The 19,171-nt window shown below is 37.5% G+C and overlaps 1 long non-coding RNA gene across 1 annotated transcript; it reads left to right on the top strand.

Moving 5' to 3' along the window:
* Positions 1-15,599: 15,599 nt before the first annotated feature.
* LOC115920885 lies at positions 15,600-17,589 on the top strand. Its single transcript, XR_004062594.1, has 2 exons — positions 15,600-16,676; positions 17,149-17,589. It is a non-coding gene; the product is annotated as an uncharacterized LOC115920885 (long non-coding RNA).
* The last annotated feature ends 1,582 nt before the right edge of the window (positions 17,590-19,171 follow it).

The following is a 19,171-nucleotide window of genomic DNA, read 5'->3' as shown; positions in this document are numbered from 1 at the left end:
GCTTTTGGAAAGGAATTGTTCTACTAGTGTTAGATATGCTCTTCCTTGCTATTTTGGAATGTGTCAGTTTGCATCAGAAATAGAGAAACGCGCATTTTGTTGAAAATCATGTGATTTCACGAACATTTATGAATCACTTGTATGGAATTGGTTTATTTTTTTCATTTATTTTTATTTATTTATTTATTTATTTATTTATTTATTTATTTATTATTATTTTTTATTTTTTTTGCGGGGGGGGGGGACTAGCGCCCCCAAGAACCCCACCAGTACGCCAGTGCTCTTGACGATGTTCTTATGATCGGACGACATATGGAAACGTTGTATCATCCGCTCAATCTGACTTGCGTGCATAGAACAAATAAGCATTTATCCATGAAAAAGTGAAGTTTTCTAAAATGTGCGTTTCTTTCCAGCATTGGGGCGCCCGGGAGTCACTCGGGTAACATTTCATAAAGTATAATATATAAAGACCATATGCAAATTGTCTGCACTTTTGTCGGAAAAAATAGATTCATCCAGCACAATGTCCTCTCTTTTTGCGTTGGAGAAGAGCAAAAATCAAGTTTCAATCATACTTTAGCCGCTCTCGCAAGCTCTCACTCGTTTCACTGTGGTCAAGCGACTTTGGGGCAAGCGGTTAATGAAAATACTAATCGTTAGCTTTCTTCCGGTATTAAACTTGTTTTGATTGATTGTATAATTTTGTCGGAACAAAGGAAACAAAAAGGCTTGAATAATAACTTATCAGCGTCTGAATTGACCTTTTGACCTTGAATTTCCTGATGCAAGCGCACATAAACAGGTTCTAATGACGTCATCTTCGGTCAATCGGTGTCTCTTATCGTAAAATGCTACACTTTCACAATGTTTATACATCTTTTTTAATTATTAGTAAGATATAACATATTTTGTCTGATATCGCTGAAGTTCTGGGTTTTATTTAATGAGTATTTTAAAATAAGAGCAATTTTACTGTTTTTATTCACTGGATCGTACCATTAAAGTCGCAGGGTAGAAAGATGCATTTTCCAACCGCGCCAAATTTAATTTACGTTCCGACATTCTGTTAAATGGGTTCATGTTTTTAAGAATCCACTGCTTTCTGCTCCACCAAACGTCCACATGCGGAATCGTTTATCAACTAAATTATTTAAATTTATGGATGCTTCCTTCCCAGGTGTTTGTGTTGTTGAAGCATTTCATTCACCTGCTATCATTCTTTGTACTCCAATTGCCAGAACGCAAATTACATTATGGCCCGAATTCACAAAGCAAGGTTTAGCTCAGACCAAGGTTTAAGTTTAAACCTCCTTTTGTTTCGCCAAACCTCCTTTTGTTATTTACAAATAAATAATAAAAGGAGGTTTTGCGAAACAAAAGGAGGTTTAAACTTAAACCTTGGTCTGAGCTAAACCTTGCTTTGTGAATTCGGGCCTTTGGGTTTTATAGTTTCATGCGGAGTCGTTTATCAACTATATGTATTCAAATTTACGAATGCTTCCTTCCCAGGGGTGGTGTTTATGCATTTCATTCACCTGTTATTATTCCTTGTACTCCAATTGTTAGAAAACATAATGCATTTTGTTTTAATAGTTTCATTCAATAAGTCAGTCAATAAAAGAGTAGGTTCTGCACAATACAAACAATGTGTGTCCCTATTCTACAATGTAATGCGTCCCCTCACTTTGTAATAGTTAATTTACCCATTCACATAATGGAAATACCTGCCCGGTGAAGCCAGTGACCCGTGACCCCTGAGCACTCAACACCGTGTGTGAGTCAGTTTGTGGTCAACTTCTATTATGAGACAAATCAAAGCAAACGTTTCCATATGTGATGTTGGTGTGAATATGTCAGAAGGATGTTGGGATGAACTGGAAAGGGGAGGTACAACGTCGGCACATGGTGGGATAGGAGTTGGCATAACGTTGCTTCTACGTCGGCAAATGGTTGAGAAGGGGTTGGCATAACGTTGGTCCAGCATCGGCACATGGTGGAAAAGGGGTTGGCATTACGTTGGTCTTACGTCGGCACATGGTGGAAAAGGGGTTGGTATTACGTTGGTCCTACGTCGGCACATGGTGGAATAGGGGGTTGACATGACGTTGGTCCTACGTCGGGATACGTTGGCATTACGTTGGGCCAACGTCAGGGGCACGTCGACACATGGTGAAAAAGGGGTTTGCATAACGTTGATCCAACGTCGGCACACGGTGGGATAGGGTTTGGCATAACGTTGGACCTACGTCGGCACATGGTAGAAGGGGTTAGGTTCAACGTCGGCACAGGGTGGGATAAGGGTTGGCATAACGTTGGTCAAACATCGGCACATTGTGGAAAAGGAGTTGGCCCAACGGCAGCACATGGCGGGAAAGGGGTTGGCATAACGTTTGCCTGACGTTGGATCTACGTTGGCCCAACATCAATTTGTCGCTGTCGAGCTACCGATGGCCCGCCGGCAAGAAAGCCGTGGGCCCAACGTCATATTGGCGACGTAACACTACACGCTGGCCCTACGTTGGCCCAACGCCGTATTGTTAACTGGAATAGTCGTCACTGGTTCAAAATATGGCGGGAAAATTTCAAAAGAGAGTTTGCTCCGACGCACGGCCCGCTCTGAATAAACCTTAAAGGTAAAGACCGGTTTTGGAACCCCCCCCCCTCCCCCTCTAAAAAAATGAAATGGAAGCACTTATTTCCAATCATGACTAATGCGTGATGATACAAATTTTACCGAGAAACCGCCTACTAATTGATACATTGGGTAAATTATTATATCTATTTGTATAGATATCGCGCACGTGTCGCGCACATGTCGCGTAGTCCCATATACATCTTTCTGTGTACAGCGCTTGTGACTTTACCAAGACTGGGCCAAATTTCTTATAATTTTGATGATTTCAGAAACTTGCAGTACACACCAATACTTTTACGCTAGATGATCAACCTTTTCTGATCGATTCCACCCTTTTTTCACAATGCAATCGCATGACCATAACTGGTCTTTATCTTTAAACCAATCAGGGTGCTACAAATTTAGCCAATCACGAGCTTCTCGTAAAAGGCTGATGAAATGGATGGCACTCTTGGTGGGATTAATGAGGTATAATACTTATTTTAAGCTCAAAGATAAATTCTTCTGAAATACAGCCTATATTATACAATCAATCTAAGTATACTACTTACCAACCGAAAAGATGGCATTATTTCTCGATTATTTACAATGTCATAACAACATTTTTCTATCTTACTAGTAACTAAGACGACTCTGTACATAGATTACATAGGTGGACGGCGCTACTAAATTCCCCGAAGCTAAGCGGGGAAAATATATTTAACCCCCTCTACTGGTGAAACTGTACCCTACTACTATTAAGTGATCTCTACTGAAGACGCTACATTTACCCCCCACCCCCGTAGAACCGAGCTTGTGTAAGCATCCAAAGTGCGATGTTATACGTACACTGTATGCAGCAATCCTAAATAGCGAATTATTAAAGATACACGTTATAAAAATAAACACATCATTAAACACGTAGATCTATGCCTAAACAAAACAGCGTCCTAAAACGTTGTCAATCAATGTCATGACTCATGGTACAAGTTACAACAAGTAATATTATTTAATATTATTAAGTCACTATATTTTTACACCTAAAACCTATCACTAATGCAAATAAATTCCAATAGTCCAAAACCAAATAGTCTATCGTAAATCACGTCGGGGTCACCAATTTGACAAAAACTAGAGAAAGGTTGACCTGACCAATCATCGGTCAACGTCCCAATTTAATTCTTGTACCTTTTTTAACTTTGATTTGCGAGAGACCTGACAGACTTAAACAAAAACAGTGGAAAAATATGTATACTTTTTATGAGCGTTTATTTAAACGAGCTAAAAATCTAGCTCGCGTAAAATTCCATATGCATTCACAATATAGAACAATCAAAAGTCGATAGGATACTAGTCTATTTATATAGCGAAAGACAGCTGCTAATCAAAATTAAGTTACACTACATTATTTAATAACACAACAATATAGATCTAGGCCTGAACTTTAAGACTTAGTAGGCCTAGGTAGTATATTTATATAGCGAAAGGATGTCGATCAACAAAATCAACTTGGCCTATAGACTACACTACATTTTACAAACTGTCCTTCTAGCAAAGGTGCGATCGAGAGTCGACGACGACGATGTCGGACTCCAATTTAGACGAAAGTCGAGGAAAAAAATTGGTAGATCAAGATGACGTAGGTGATCAGAGTAAAGTTCTCACCATAAATATGATCAAAGGGTTCGCGATGTCGATCGGACGAGGAGTCCATGTTCGGCGATGGTGAAACTCGGTATAAAATAAAGTTCGACGTCGACGGTGATCGAACACGGAACGAAAGTCGATAATGTTATCAGACGTTATAGTCAGATTCAGGATCAGACCTTCGAACGAGAGACGAAGGTCAATAGACGATAATCACAAAATTTCTGAAGATGTCGAACATCAAAGAAACAAGAGTTTATAACAATAACCAAAAGTTTTTGAAGATGTAATTGCACTTTGAAGAAACAAAAGTTGATAGACGATAATCTATGAGGTTTCTTAAGATGTCAAACTTTGAAGAGTTGATTATCACTTGCTGATGGTGGCGTTGACGTACTGGTGAAGATGCTGATGAAGAAGGAGGTCGATATGGACTACGAGGATCCCGAAACAAAGGATCAAATGTTGGAAGTCCAAGTTGAGTTCTTAAAAACTGTTATCCAAGATGGCGGATATTAGAAGCAGCACCAAAGTTAGGATTCCATTCCAGGAAAAAACAGCTAAATCGGTATACGGCAGTGAATCGAGTCGACTGTAGATTAAATTTTAATCAATGCCAAATCGAGACAATACTACGAGGTACGAAAATGCCACTGGGTACTGAAGGGTGCAAATCCGACGTGGACCAATAGCCTAGTTAATATACGGTAAAAAACAACACCCCATCCTCCCCCCCCCAAAAAAAAAAAAAAAAAAAAAAAAATTGCAACAAAAGGTCTTTCAATGGTTTATAGTAGTATTCGACCTCAGGATTAACCATACTAAGAGTAAACGAAAATCAAAGGTTAAAAAACTGTTATATCAAGATGGCGTCCAAGATGCCCAAGCCTCTGATTGTTGCCTTATTGTGCGAATTCTGAATGTTCATGATATCGCAGTGTCGATAAGTATCGACATTTTGCGCTGATACCTAAAAATGACCATAAATCACTATAACCTTCAATTTTCGTATACTTTTACTAGTATGCTATTCCTTAGACCGAATACTAAAAGAAACCGTCGGAAAACATTTTGTTGCGATATCGCAAGACAAATTCAAAAGAGAATCAGCTCAGGCGCACAGGCCGCTCTGAATAAACTTTAAACCAATCAGGTTGTTACAAATTCAGCCAATCACGAGCTTCTCGTAACCGGCTGATTAAATAGATGACACTCTTGGTGAGACTGTGCTAATTATGAGATTAAATTCTTAACTTAAGCTCAAAGACAAAATCTTCTAAAATACAACCTGCTATATACAATCAATCGAAGTTTACTATTTACATGCAAAAAAGATGACATTAATTCCCGATTACTAACAATGTCAAAACATCATTTTTCTATCTTAATAAAGACGACTTTCTACATAAATTACATACCTGTGGATGGCGCTACCAAATTTCCCCGAAAAGCTAAGCGGGGAAAAACATATTTAGCGCCCTCTACTGGTGAAACTTTTATTAATTACTATATTTACATAAGTGATCTCTCCTTGAAGATACTATGTCCCTTTTGCAGCCAACAGCAATTTCTGTAGAACTTTGCAGGAATTATGAATATGTCATGTATGTCCTATCTGTGAAATTAAAACATTAGCAGTGTCCTAGTATCCAAATTATGCAAGGAAACTAGTTTAACTTCAAGACTTCACTGTCAGACACTATTGAGTGACTGACTGACACCTTTTTTTGATTTGGTAAATAACAAACATAAAATGGGCTGGAACAGGTATATGCGCATTTGCCTACATCAATAACTCACTTCTTGTAATGGCCAAAATTAAATTGATTGAATCTTCGTGCAGCACAAATCACATGACCATTCGGAAAAAGGGTATGAAAATCAAAATATTACTTTGGTGATTGCAATCACTTACGTCGATTCGACAACTAATGGTCGTTATTTTTCCCACTAAAAGCCATTTTCAAACCCTTTTGTTTTGAGGGAAGATCTAAATTAGTATTGTATTTCAAATGCCGTTGGAATTTAACCTTTTCATTTTTTGTTTGGCCTGCAAATGGACATAGTACCTTTAAGACGCTACAGGTGTAATTTAAAAAAAAAGTATTATGTACAAACTATCAAATGAAACTATCAAAGTATAAATTATCAAATTAAACACATACCTGATTCACCGGTCATGAAATGAATTACTCATAATTGCATTTTACAAGTAATTCTACGGTATAATCTACCTCATTTCTGATGTATTTTGCATCTTTTGTCATGTGCTTATATTGTCAATCTTTGTATGTCCTTATTCATTTAAATAATCACAGTTGCCCTAAAACCGCTTTTTTGTTTTGTTTGGCGAGGTGGATTTGCGACTAGGCTATGTCTCTGCTACTCTTCTTATCGATAGTGTATCGTTATAATAATAATAATAATAATAATAATAATAATAATAGCCTAATAGTCCACTCCAAATTTTATTAAACCGAAACGGATTTTTTGTTTTGCCCAATTGATCGTGAGCCCGGCAGCCACTGAGCAGCGCCAGATCGACGTTGCTCTACCCCTTATTGTTGAACGCCAAACAAGGTAGCAACAACTCCCATCTTTTAACGTCTTTTGGTATGACGCGGCCGGTGTTCGAACCCACGACCTCCCGGTATATCATGAGATGTCTCGCTAGTAAGCTTTTCGTGAAACGATTTTGGAAGATCAGATACATCTCCGTAGTGGGCGGGTACAGTTATGACTGTCTGGTCTTTGGTTTAAAAAAACGGGCCCACAGACTCTCCTTGCAACATTTGTTTTAAAAGGAGTGTAGATTGGCAAATACTGGTTAACGCCATATACGTCTTCTTGTGGACAACTGCACGTAAACGAATGGACTTGGCGTACAGTAGTCAGCGACTTAATCTCTACATGGTCAGTGTTTGCGAAACAGACCAAAGTTCTCCTCACGCTTCAGTTTCACGCATGTTGCACGCACGTGATTGCTGTGGTCGCGTTATCCGTAGTCCTTTTATACCCGATTGGCCCCCGAGTCAGGCCAAGGGATAAACACGTAATCTCGTCAGGCTACACTCTCTATAATATTCCACATTTTTGTGCAATGATGTGAGTGTGGTTTGAAGGTTGATGGGTATTAATGAACTTCGAAACATATCAAGATCTAAATCTTAACTCGAAAGAGAATCAAAAAGCACTAAGAAAGTATATTGCTATGACCCGGTCACCCTACAATCGTGATAATGTCGGGTTATTAAAATCGACCCTTCAAAAATAAAGAAATTTCAAACTCTAATCATGGTCTAACCTTTTAATGGTTTTACCCCGATTTTGATTAAAAACACGTACATGCTTAATCTTCCAACTAGGAATAAGTAAGATCGGGAAAATGCAAGAGTGGAATTAATTTCGACAAAGAGGAAAACTTGTTTGGTGTGGAAAAAATATCAGAAGTGCATCGGTATTGAATGGTAGAGGTGTCGTGTTCGAATGGATATGTCACCGGACTGTCGATCACAAGGTCCACATTTCGAGTCCCGCCACGGCACTAATGTCCTTTGGCAAGACATTGATCTACATTTGCCACTCTCCACCCAGGTGTTAAATGGGTACCCTGTAGTATGCTTGGCAATTTGAGCCTAGTAGCTCTTGCTGGAATGCTCCTAAGGGAGTGGATAAAGTGCATACATTGTGTGCTGGCAAGCCAGAATCCGATGACCGGGGTAATAACATATCTGTAAAGCGTTTCGAAATTCGGACATTGACGATTTTAAAGCGCTATATAGGCAGAAATGTTAATATTATGGTACTGTGTGTATTAAGAGGGGGACTTTTTAGGAGGGGGCCTTGTAAATTTAAGCCAAATAGAACTTTTTTTTTAATCTTTATTTGCGGTACCAATTTAAGAATGAGTAATCAGTACTGCTTAAGGGATACTCAATCGGGTAAGTGGTTCTTTCAGAGGACTTAAATTCAACTTTTTCCTTTTTTTTTCTAGACTTTTAGCGTCTTTATTATAATCTTGTAGTTTCAATTTGTCTACGAAGCCCGTCAGTCTTTCTACACTTTTTTTTTTCTGTTCAATTTTATTCTTTACTTTTTGAATATTTTTCTCCAGATTTTTCAAATTTGCCTCTTCCTCTTTCAATTCTTTCTTTGCCATTTCCAATTTTTGTGTTTGTTCTTTAAATTTAGACGAGCCCTTTGGTTTCTTCAGAGTGGGAGACTTATCGGGAGTGGTATCATCTTTTCTTCTCTTCCTTTGTTGACGAGTAGTCAATTCCGTCTTGGATTCGGCCTTCTTACCTGGAGTGTTGTAATGAATAAAATAATAAAAATATATTGTCATGTGGTTTACTAAACTTGTTTGTAAGTATAATCACACAGCAATACACTTTGGAATCTACGCACAAGATAAAGTATGTTTATTGAACTCGTTTAACCTTTAGAATAATAATGTGTGCCGGATTCCATTATTTTCAATTGACCTTTTCCTTAAACTATTGCAAGATTTGAACGTGTTTCTACAAGAAACAGAAAAAAAATCAATAGAACAAAATATTTTGTAAGATCACTTTTGCCAGTTGGATAAATCATAAGCGATTTCCCGTCTTCATTCATGTATTGCAATGGAAGGGCGCTTCCATGAGCGATACGATTTTGTCAACAGTAAATAGAAATCAATTAGTGATTTGTAGATTCTTTAATATTATCAATACTATCTAAAGTATTGACTACTCGGTTCTGACTCGTACTAAAATAGTACATAGCAAAATATTGAAATGAATTTGTTACTAAACACCAATTAATTAAAATGCATTGTCTAGCAACCAAGATGAAGGATTTAGCTCTTACCACATTATAAGTCCATTTGCAGGCCAAACAAAATGAAAAAGTTAAATTTCAACGGCATTTGAAAGATAATACAAACCCATTCCAAAAAAAAAGTAGACTTTCCAAAAAAGTCTAAAAAAATGGACCGTTTCATGCAATTTCAGATGGTCTAAAATGATACTTTTTCACTCAAATAGAACCAAATTTCTTGGGTTACAGAAAATAATGGTCCTTACCTTTGTCGTTATAGAATATTGTTCTAGCAAGTATCCATCAAAGGTTCGTCGATTGCCACACTTTGATCTGTACAAGGTTTGTCGATTGCCACACTTTATTCTTACCAACGTTCGTCGATCGCCGCACTTTACTTTGACCAAGGTTCGTCGATTGCCACACCTTGATCTGTCCAAGGTTTGTCAATCGCCACACTTTACTTTGACCAAGGTTCGTCGATTGCCACACTTTGATCTGTACAAGGTTCGTCGATTGCCACACTTTGATCTGTACAAGGTTCGTCGATTGCCACACTTTATTCTTACCAACGTTCGTCGATCGCCGCACTTTACTTTGACCAAGGTTCGTCGATTGCCACACCTTGATCTGTCCAAGGTTTGTCGATCGCCACACTTTACTTTGACCAAGGTTCGTCGATTGCCACACTTTGATCTGTACAAGGTTTGTCGATTGCCACACTTTATTCTTACCAACGTTCGTCGATCGCCGCACTTTACTTTGACCAAGGTTCGTCGATTGCCACACTTAATTCTTTCCAAGGTTTGTCGATCGCCGCACTTATACTTTGACCAAGGTTCGTTGATTGCCACACCTTGATCTGTCCAGGGTTTGTCGATCGCCACACTTTATTCTGACCAAGGTTCGTCGATAGCCACACTCTACTCTTACCAAGGTTCGTCGATCGCCACACTTTACTCTTACCAAGTTTCGTCGATTGCCACACCTTGAACTGTCCAAGGTTTGTCGATCGCCACACTTTATTATTACCAAGATTCGTCGATCGCCACCCTTTACTCTGTCCAAGGTTCGTCGATTGCCACACCTTGATCTTTCCAAGGTTTGTCGATCGCCTCACTTGACTATTACTAAGGTTCGTCGATCGCCACACTCTACTCTGACCAAGGTTTGTCGGTCGCCGCACTCTACTTTGACCAAGGTTTGTCGATCGCCACACTTGACTATAACTAAGGTTCGTCGATTGCCACACTTCACTCTTATCAAGGTTCCTCATTCACCATACTTTACTCTTACGAAGGTTTGTCAAGAAAAAAAGTGTCCCCCCCCCCCCCAATAATAATAAAACATGTCTTAATTTGATACCAGTGTTTGAAAACAAGGAGTATTTTTTTAGATTCTATAACTCAGATTCTACTTCATTTCAAGCCAAATTTCCTTCCCAGGTGTGCAACAGAATTGCAAAAGCTCATTTACTGTGCAGGGGCAGACACTCTTTCCCCTCCCCTCCAAACACACCTCCTGTCACTTGGTCTCTATGCTCCCTCGATCGGGAATCGGTCTTGTCTGCATCTGGTATATCTTGTTCATGTTGTTGTATCATAAGTATATGTGGTGTTATGCTTTAAATGGGCATGAACATTAATTCTTGGCGTGCATATTTTGGTATAATTATGTTTTCTTCATGACAAAAGTTTAACTTGATCACAATCGGTAAAATCATTATGCACTTAACCACATATAACTGAATTGTAGGACCGGTATGGACCAGCTTGCACATTATTAAGAAGAAAATGCAAAATCTCCCTATCGTGGGAGAGGGAGACACCGCTCAAACATCCTCGGACCCTGCCCTCACCCACCCCCCCCCCCCAACCCCCAACCCCCAGCTCAGTTGCTTCACTCCCTCACAAAGTCTCAAGCTCTAAGTTTGCAACCCTGCCAATCTTGCCATTATGCTATACCTGCATGGTGATGAATGGATGAAGACTTTCTTCTGACCCCCAAAATTGTTTGCTCATTACAGCACTGTCAATAACTATTAAGAATCATTGTAAATATGTATAAATAATATGTGAACAGAAATACTGTATGTATTCAAAGTCAATACAATTGACATATTATAAATATTGAAGATGCTTTAATTCAAGATCAATGAAGGCTACGTACTGGTTATAACTTACATCCCATTTTTAACATATCATGGGTATGACAAATTGCAAAATATTTGTCGTGTGGAAATGTAATTTGTGAATGACATGAAAGAATCATTATTTAGGTACAAAACAATTGCATACAATTCATTGCGTGTGGAATAACAGACTATAACAAACTACAACCACTTTGTTTTATACATTTACCTACATGCACAATAATGCCTATAATTAGAATTACCCAAACCTATAGGAATTATGCTGTGCAGTATATTTCATTCAGACAATTTATGACTATTCAATGCATATCGACACTGTGAACTTATTAAATATCATAAACGAACACATGCATTATATGCCGATAGGCCAAGTTTTGGAAACCATTCCCATCAAGACTCTGAAATCTCAATAAAATTGGTACAGCTTTTTGCATGGTATGTCTATAAACAATCACAATATTGAGAGCTTTTGAGATCAATGTTCAAGGTTGTCTTTGAACATCTTTGTCACTAATATACAAGAGGCACGAATGCCAAGTGAGTGGCTGCACAAGATTATAATGTATATTTTAGTTTAGAAACTACATGTATTCTCTTCAAGGGATAGTTCAGTTTTGGTATAGATCGAGGGCTCTACACAAAACCAGCCGCCATTTTCTTTTTTAATGCTTCCTCTTTTAAAAAGAGGTTTTTGTGAGATATTAACACTGATAACACTATCACTGCCTGAAATACAAGACTATCACTATCAGGCATTGACCCCATTACCTCCCCCCTAAAAAGATACTCTCCTTGTGTATATGCATGGTACTGTTGTTTTTTTAAAACTATGACAAAATAGCTAAATGGCCCTTTGAGAGCCTGAAACTTTTCAAAGATAAAGAATTAGACATCAGTTACAACTTTTTCTTGTAGCATGGACCTAGATTGACCTCCCATAGGCCATAGCTTAATAAAAAATGTTGCTTTATATGCATGAGGTATCCCTGAGCAGCAAATTGTTTACAGAATTTTGTAACAAAATTGACATACCATTTTGGTTTGAGCTGAAAAAAATATATAGCAACAAACATTTGTTTTCTTCTTTCTATTGATGATTAATGAGCATGGGTGGATCTTAAAGAAAAATAACAGTAATCTGATTCAACTCCTGTATTTTAATGGAACAGAGCAATTGAAAATGGTGCTTCGGACGTTACATTTTCCGTAAACAATGTAGACCCTCATTTAACCCACTAGAACAATAAATTAATGAGATTGTATATGGTTTGAATGAGCTTATTAGTTACTCCAAGTGATTATATTGAAGGAAAATATAATTTAATTATAGTAGCGCTAATATTCGAAAAATACTCAAAATTTGAAAAAGTTGTCTCAAATTTTCTGTAAACAATTTTGTAACTTCCGAAACAACTTTGAATTTAAAGTAGTAGAAAATATATGAACTGCAGGACATATCTATCCTAACATTTTGTTAACATCACATGGCAGCTACCCACCAAAACAAAAAATTTGCAATACATTATTACAATACTATTTAATGGTTAAAACCAATTTTCCGCAATGTCCAAAGCAAAGAAACCCAATTAAATGATGATAATCCATATTTAAGGGTATCTAGAGTGAATAAATTGTTTTGAAATAAGTTATTATAAGTTTTAACACAAGTCAAATCACAAATCAGGCCTTTCAAATCAAATAATTTTTTGTAATCACAAGAAGGGTGTTTCCGATGTTACACAATGGTGGTTGCACAAATTCTTGATGATGAGCAGTGTCTGATTCATTGAATGAATATTCATCCAAATGATGAGTGAAGAGATCGCCATGTTGTTTTCTAGCGCCAACTTGATGATTTTCAGAAGATACATCATCAAGACTCAATTGTGATATATCCATACCATCAATAGACAAATCGTCCTGACTGAGTGAAGTCGAGGGAGCAAATTTTTGCTTTTTCTTGGGAGTACTGGCAGCAATACATACTGGTGCTTTTGCTAGGTCTACATCATGCAGACTTAGTTGCAATAAATCTTGTAGTAACTCACTCATAAATACTGCCTGAATGAAAATCCATGTCATCGATAGACAGATCATGAATATGATTAATCCCTGCTGCTGTAGCCATGTTAGAGTCTTAGACTTGTTATATCTGACAATATAATGATTATTTTCAATCATGATATGATTGACTGATATTCACAGAGATTAAGTTTTTATAGTTTTTCAATGCAGTGAATGACTCCTGTCAGTAGGCCTATAATGTAGACTTTCTGCTTACGACATGCTCTACAGAAAATACTTCCACTATCCACCTCCCTGCACGATATATCATTGGCCAGAAGTACATCACCTCATCTGCAATGAGTTGGCAATGTAGGTTGATGCACTGTGTTGGTTTGGGAGTACGATTATGGTGTTTGCATTTGCTCTGTGTGCGTGTGCGCTCTCACCTCAGCATTCTTGTGGGGTTTTATGTGCGCTTCACATACCCCTTGTGAGGCATTTTTACTTTGTGGGGTATTTTTTCAGGACCCCACAGAGTAAAGTCTTTCAAATGACTGTATATTCGGTGTCCTATGCCCTGCGGGGCATTAGAAGTGGTACCCCATAAATGACTTTTTGTGAGCGTGTGCTAAAACTTGCACACTTTTTTATGGTAACATCGTAAGCACACCGCCGGGTTGTTATCGCCAGGTTGTACATACCCCACTAGTAGGGGACCACAAGGTATATCTGGAACGCACAGAAATACCCCACAATCAGGTGCCCCACAAAGGCCCTGATGTGAGAATGTGTGTGTGTGTGTAAGTGTGTGGGAGCGCGTGCGAGTGAGTGGATGTATGTAAAACTTGTGGCAGGGGCATTATGACATTACGAAAAGCTCTCGTTGTACCCCACCACTATAGCACAGCAGTCAATGTAATCTGGTGGGGTAGCACTACCACAGTTTTGTTTCTCTCGTTAAAACTTTGAGAGAGCTACTACTATTACACAGGCACCAATGGAAATCTGATGGGGTCTCACTACCCAGTCAGACCGCAGCGCTTGCCAAATCGCCCGTATTTATTCAAGTCGTATGCACGTTTTTGCTCCTCATGAATACGTAATAAGCAAAAACATGGCACAGTTCTCATCTTTCTGCTATGCTCAGGATTCATATAATGACATTGAATTCGTCATGAATATTGAGCCAGAACTATAGACATTATAATGTACTATTCAATAAATAGTGAGTGAAGTTTCAAAATTTGAAAAAAACACCCCAAAAAACTTGCAAAAAAAAACATTTGAAGAGTCGGATATACACGTTAAATAACCATTTTTATCGGGGGTGCATCTCGCTGAATTTTGGCTTACCACATAATGTAGATATTTTCCTAACATAATATTATACTTCCTGTCAATGTCTGTCTCAATACCACTACCCCACTTTCGATTCTCTCCTTAAAAACTTGGACAGATCGAGCCTTGAAGCTCTAAGTGAGAGATTAAGATATTTGATTGCAGTGGGACTCTTCATCATCTTACGTAATACTAGTGTAAACAAACTCTTACTGGGGTCTGCCTGAAAGGAAATGAGAAGTAGGAAATAAGTATTTTACTTGTTTTAAGATATTTTCATGTCCTAAAGTCACTAATAATTTAGATGAAGACCAAAATGAAAGTTCGAACGAAGCAAAATGACCCATAATTGGCAATATAACAACAATTTTAACTCTGGCAGCAACCCCTGCATGTGTCTTTCTCCCTTCTCCCTTCCTTTCCCCTTGTATCATGCTTATCTCACCTCATCAAGGTCTCGGTGGGGTGGATTACAGCGCTATAGTGTTTACATAGGGCTTATCACAATCTCAGCTCTAGTACAAGTAGAAATGGTGAAAGTCAAATGGGGGTTTCAATTTTAAACGACGAGTTTTCGTCATGACAGATAAACTTTGTTATGTTAATTGTCAAGGGTATGGAGTTATACAATAATAAATCCATGTTTTGAGGAGGGATCTTTTGCTTCTGTAGGTTTGTTTGTTCATAGACTTAAAACATGTAAGTCTATGGTTTGATAAATAGAGGTCAAGGAATTTAGGAAATGTTAGTTTTGAGCACACTCTTCCACCTACCATTTGAAATCAATTCATGAATGAAATTATATGCTCTTCCAAAGAATAGAATTACAGCTTTTCTAAATCTAAATAAAACAAAATTGTTATGTATCAATTTGAAATAAAAACCTGCAGACTGTGAATGTACATTTACAGTAATTGAAACTTTTTTATAAATAAAATACATGATAAAAAAAAAAAATATGCAGAAGCAAGCAAATCAGAAATATCAAGTATAGTCGTGAAATCCTAATTAAAATTTGAGCTCAAGGCCTCAAAATCCATGCATTACCCCAAAGTTAACATGAAGCGGAAAATATGCTCAGAAGCGATGAAGATCGAGGTTGGATACATGCTTGTAGGTATTTTACATGGTTGAAAGTATGGCTGAAACTCTGTAGCAGCAGCCATGCACTGATTCAAAATTTAGGACTGATCCATGCAGCCTGCTATAGCAAAAAAAACATGCGCAATAATAATTAAGATGCCTTTTTGTCAAGTTGTGTTATCACCGAACAAACACACTCTCTGGCCCATCAAAAATTAAGCTTTAGTCTAAAAGAAATGGTCTCTTTACTATGAAATACATCCCAATATCTCCATGGAAGTCTATGTAGGCCTATTGTTGTGTTGGGATCGGTGTGTTATGTTATTGGCGGTAGGAGAGGTACATCAATAAATATGAAGAAGTAAGGATAGACTATATTAAGAGTATTTATTATCTCCAAACTTTGGAGACTCGAATCGGTCACCTCATTATGAACTTCCACATTGTAAAATACAAGATGAAGAGAGAGCCAGCTAGAAAGAGGGTCTTGATCAAATGGAGATCAAAACTAAACTCCTCTCTACAAAGCCAGAACATGTCATAATTTATACAGAAGGATACAAAATGGATATGAGGGTAGGTTACATTGTGTCAAAGGAACAAAAACAAGTTCCCTCTCACAGTCATTTAGCTAACACATGTAATCTGTTCTGGGAAAGGGTCTTATGAAACAAAGGGGGTTTTGGTTATCGGGAGAAAGACAGGAACTCTTTTGTTTTGGAGGTTTGGGGGCTCTTATCGAGTGTATACAATTTGGGGTTTATTTGGCTAGAATAAGTTATTAAACAAATGTCTTGGAAGGAGGTCTGGTATTTCGCAGGGTGGGTCTTATCTGTATTGGGGCATATACTGAGTGATATTACATATTATTACCGAGGGGTGTAGACTTGTACTACCATTACATAACACTATATAAAGGAATTGGTGTGCACCTAAACTTGGACTACAATTTAAGAAGGATACATCATTCTGGATAATCACCATTCGTTCATCATTTCTTTCCTGGGCCTAATTGATAACTGCATAGATAAGGTGAGAATATTTCTTCTAAGGTATTGATAGTTGCTCACTCAATGCAATTAAAGTATATAGATTATTATTAATGCATGACATATTTTAGCATGAATATTTGTGTTTAACATCTATAATGTACAATAGCCTAGTATATGTGTTATAAATGATTTAAAGATGTATGTGCTCCATTGTTATGATTGTAATTTTGCAAATGACCTTGTATGTAGTGTAACGGCATGATCGAAACCAAAAAGGTACACAAAGTTTGAAGTTGAAGACTATCAGGCCAAATAGAATTATTCATGAATCAGTTCAACAAAAAGTATGATGATGCGCCCAGCACCAATCCTGCTTGCATCAGAAAGAAAGAAAAAAAAATTGTTATTGTCTTGGTTTGTAGAATAATCTCATTTTGCATATCATTCTTGACATGTTTGAACTGTTTATATAAAATTACTAACCAATAATTCAAATGTTTTTTCCATTGCAGCTTCACCTGTGGAATGGAAAAACTGTTGTCCAAGGAGACTGGGTGGCTGTGTTTTATTCAGGCAGCAGATTTCCCCCCATTGGACAAGTTTCGCACCTGGACAATGTAAATGGTATTGCCTCTGTCCGATTTCTGAAAGGGCGGAGGCTTTCCAAGACAGATGTTCAGGACGTGGAGAATCAGTTTATCATTTGCACCCTTCGTGTACAGTACGTGCATGAAAAGGATGAATTTTTCACACACCCTCTTATGAAGGACAAAGTAGAAATTGCTAAACAAATGAATAGTGAATTTCATATGTGACTCCCTTTCCTCAAACCCACATAAAGTGGCCAGATATATGTGCTATGAGCCAAAATGTGTGAATTATAGTAGGCTTGTTGCATTTTGAGGTACGATGATTACTAAGGACACATATTCCTTGGATCAAAAAAAAAAAAATTCATCCAAACTCTGTATCTATGCAAATTAGGTCTAACTTCCATAATTTATGCAAATTTATTCATTGTAATATGATATTCCATTACAATGGTGTCTTAATTTATTGACACATTTAAAAGAGAACATATTTTTTGGATCAAAAGATTTGTTTTGTTAAGCTCTGTTTATATGCAAATTAGGCCTAATTTGCATAATTTATTCAAATGTATCATAGGCATCGTTTAACAATGTTAAATCTGAGATGCACGGCCCTACGTGTTATCAGTGTCTGTGACATTGTGTAATATTGAAGCCCTAAAAAAATTCGCGCTTCAAAATGATCAAGAAGTGCCTCAAAAAAGTTTTTAAAAATCTGTGACCGGTTTTACCAAACTTGTTTTCCCCAATAGACTGTAGTGTGATTTTCCAATCATAAATATCTTAATAATCAGACAGGCGATCGGCTTGTAAAATTCATGGGGTTCCTGATTCACCTAAAGGTTTATAATTATCATTGCAGCATGAGCTAACTCCAGGATTTTGTTTCAGAATCTAAAACAAAGTTACCGGATCCCTTTAATGGAAATGGAATATCTATTACAATGGTGTTTTTACCAAGATATTGGAATTTACATATTCCTTGGATCAAAAGAAGAAAATTAAGCCAGAGACACTCTGTGTGTATGCAAATAAGCAAATTAGGCTTTATTTTGTGAGATAATGAAAAACTGAGTGTAAGACTTGAAAATGTCTACAATTTTAATGACAGACATCAAATGCATAATTTTGTATGAAAAATGGTTGAAACCACTGCTTTTTAGAGAGCACCCTCTTTTGTTTGAATGGCTTTTTTAAAAATAATGATGGGCCTTTTACTAAGTCACTTTTTCTTTACCTTTCGAGCATGGTGGTGTTGTACTTATTTGTTTGTAATGTTATTGTGCATGTTTTGGATACTAAAGCTCGGCCTTGCCAAAACTATACCACCCCTTTAATGTAATCAGTGTAAAGGCATATCTTTTCAATGCTACACATTGATGATTTAGGGAGTAGAGAGAAATTAATGAACAGATGGATTTGTGATGTAACCAGTTGATTTTTCAACAAAATTAATATGTCCAACAGATAGGGTGCCCTTTCCAATGAAAACGATACCAAGAATAGTCCTTTTGGTAGTGTAGTTTTGCATCTCTTAGAGTGACACCATGTCAGGTTCCCTTTTTTGTCAATTTTTACCAAGTCAATGCGCCTTAATTAGCGTCGAACAATGAGCAATACGTATGCCATTATTAGTGTGCATTCAGCTGTGTGCCAATGATGGGCATAGTTGCTCGATGATATGATGACAGGAACTGCGATTTATAAGGAAGTGACTTGGTAAAAATGGCAAAAGTGGGAACCTGACATGGTCTTACTTAAGACGTCTTACAACAAAAACTACTCGTCCAAAATTACTGTTCTTGGTATCGTTTCTCATCTGAACGGACATTCTATCCGGTGGACACAATCATTTTGTTACTTTATTTTGGAAAGTTCCCCATTGCATTGTTGTTGTTGTTGTTGTGTTTTTTTTTTTTTGTTTTTTTTTTTGGGGGGGGGGCTC

Source organism: Strongylocentrotus purpuratus, unplaced genomic scaffold, assembly GCF_000002235.5.
Source record: "Strongylocentrotus purpuratus isolate Spur 01 unplaced genomic scaffold, Spur_5.0 spur5_scaffold_1, whole genome shotgun sequence".
Lineage (NCBI taxonomy): Eukaryota > Metazoa > Echinodermata > Echinoidea > Camarodonta > Strongylocentrotidae > Strongylocentrotus > Strongylocentrotus purpuratus.
This window is presented reverse-complemented; position numbering and strand designations above follow the sequence as displayed.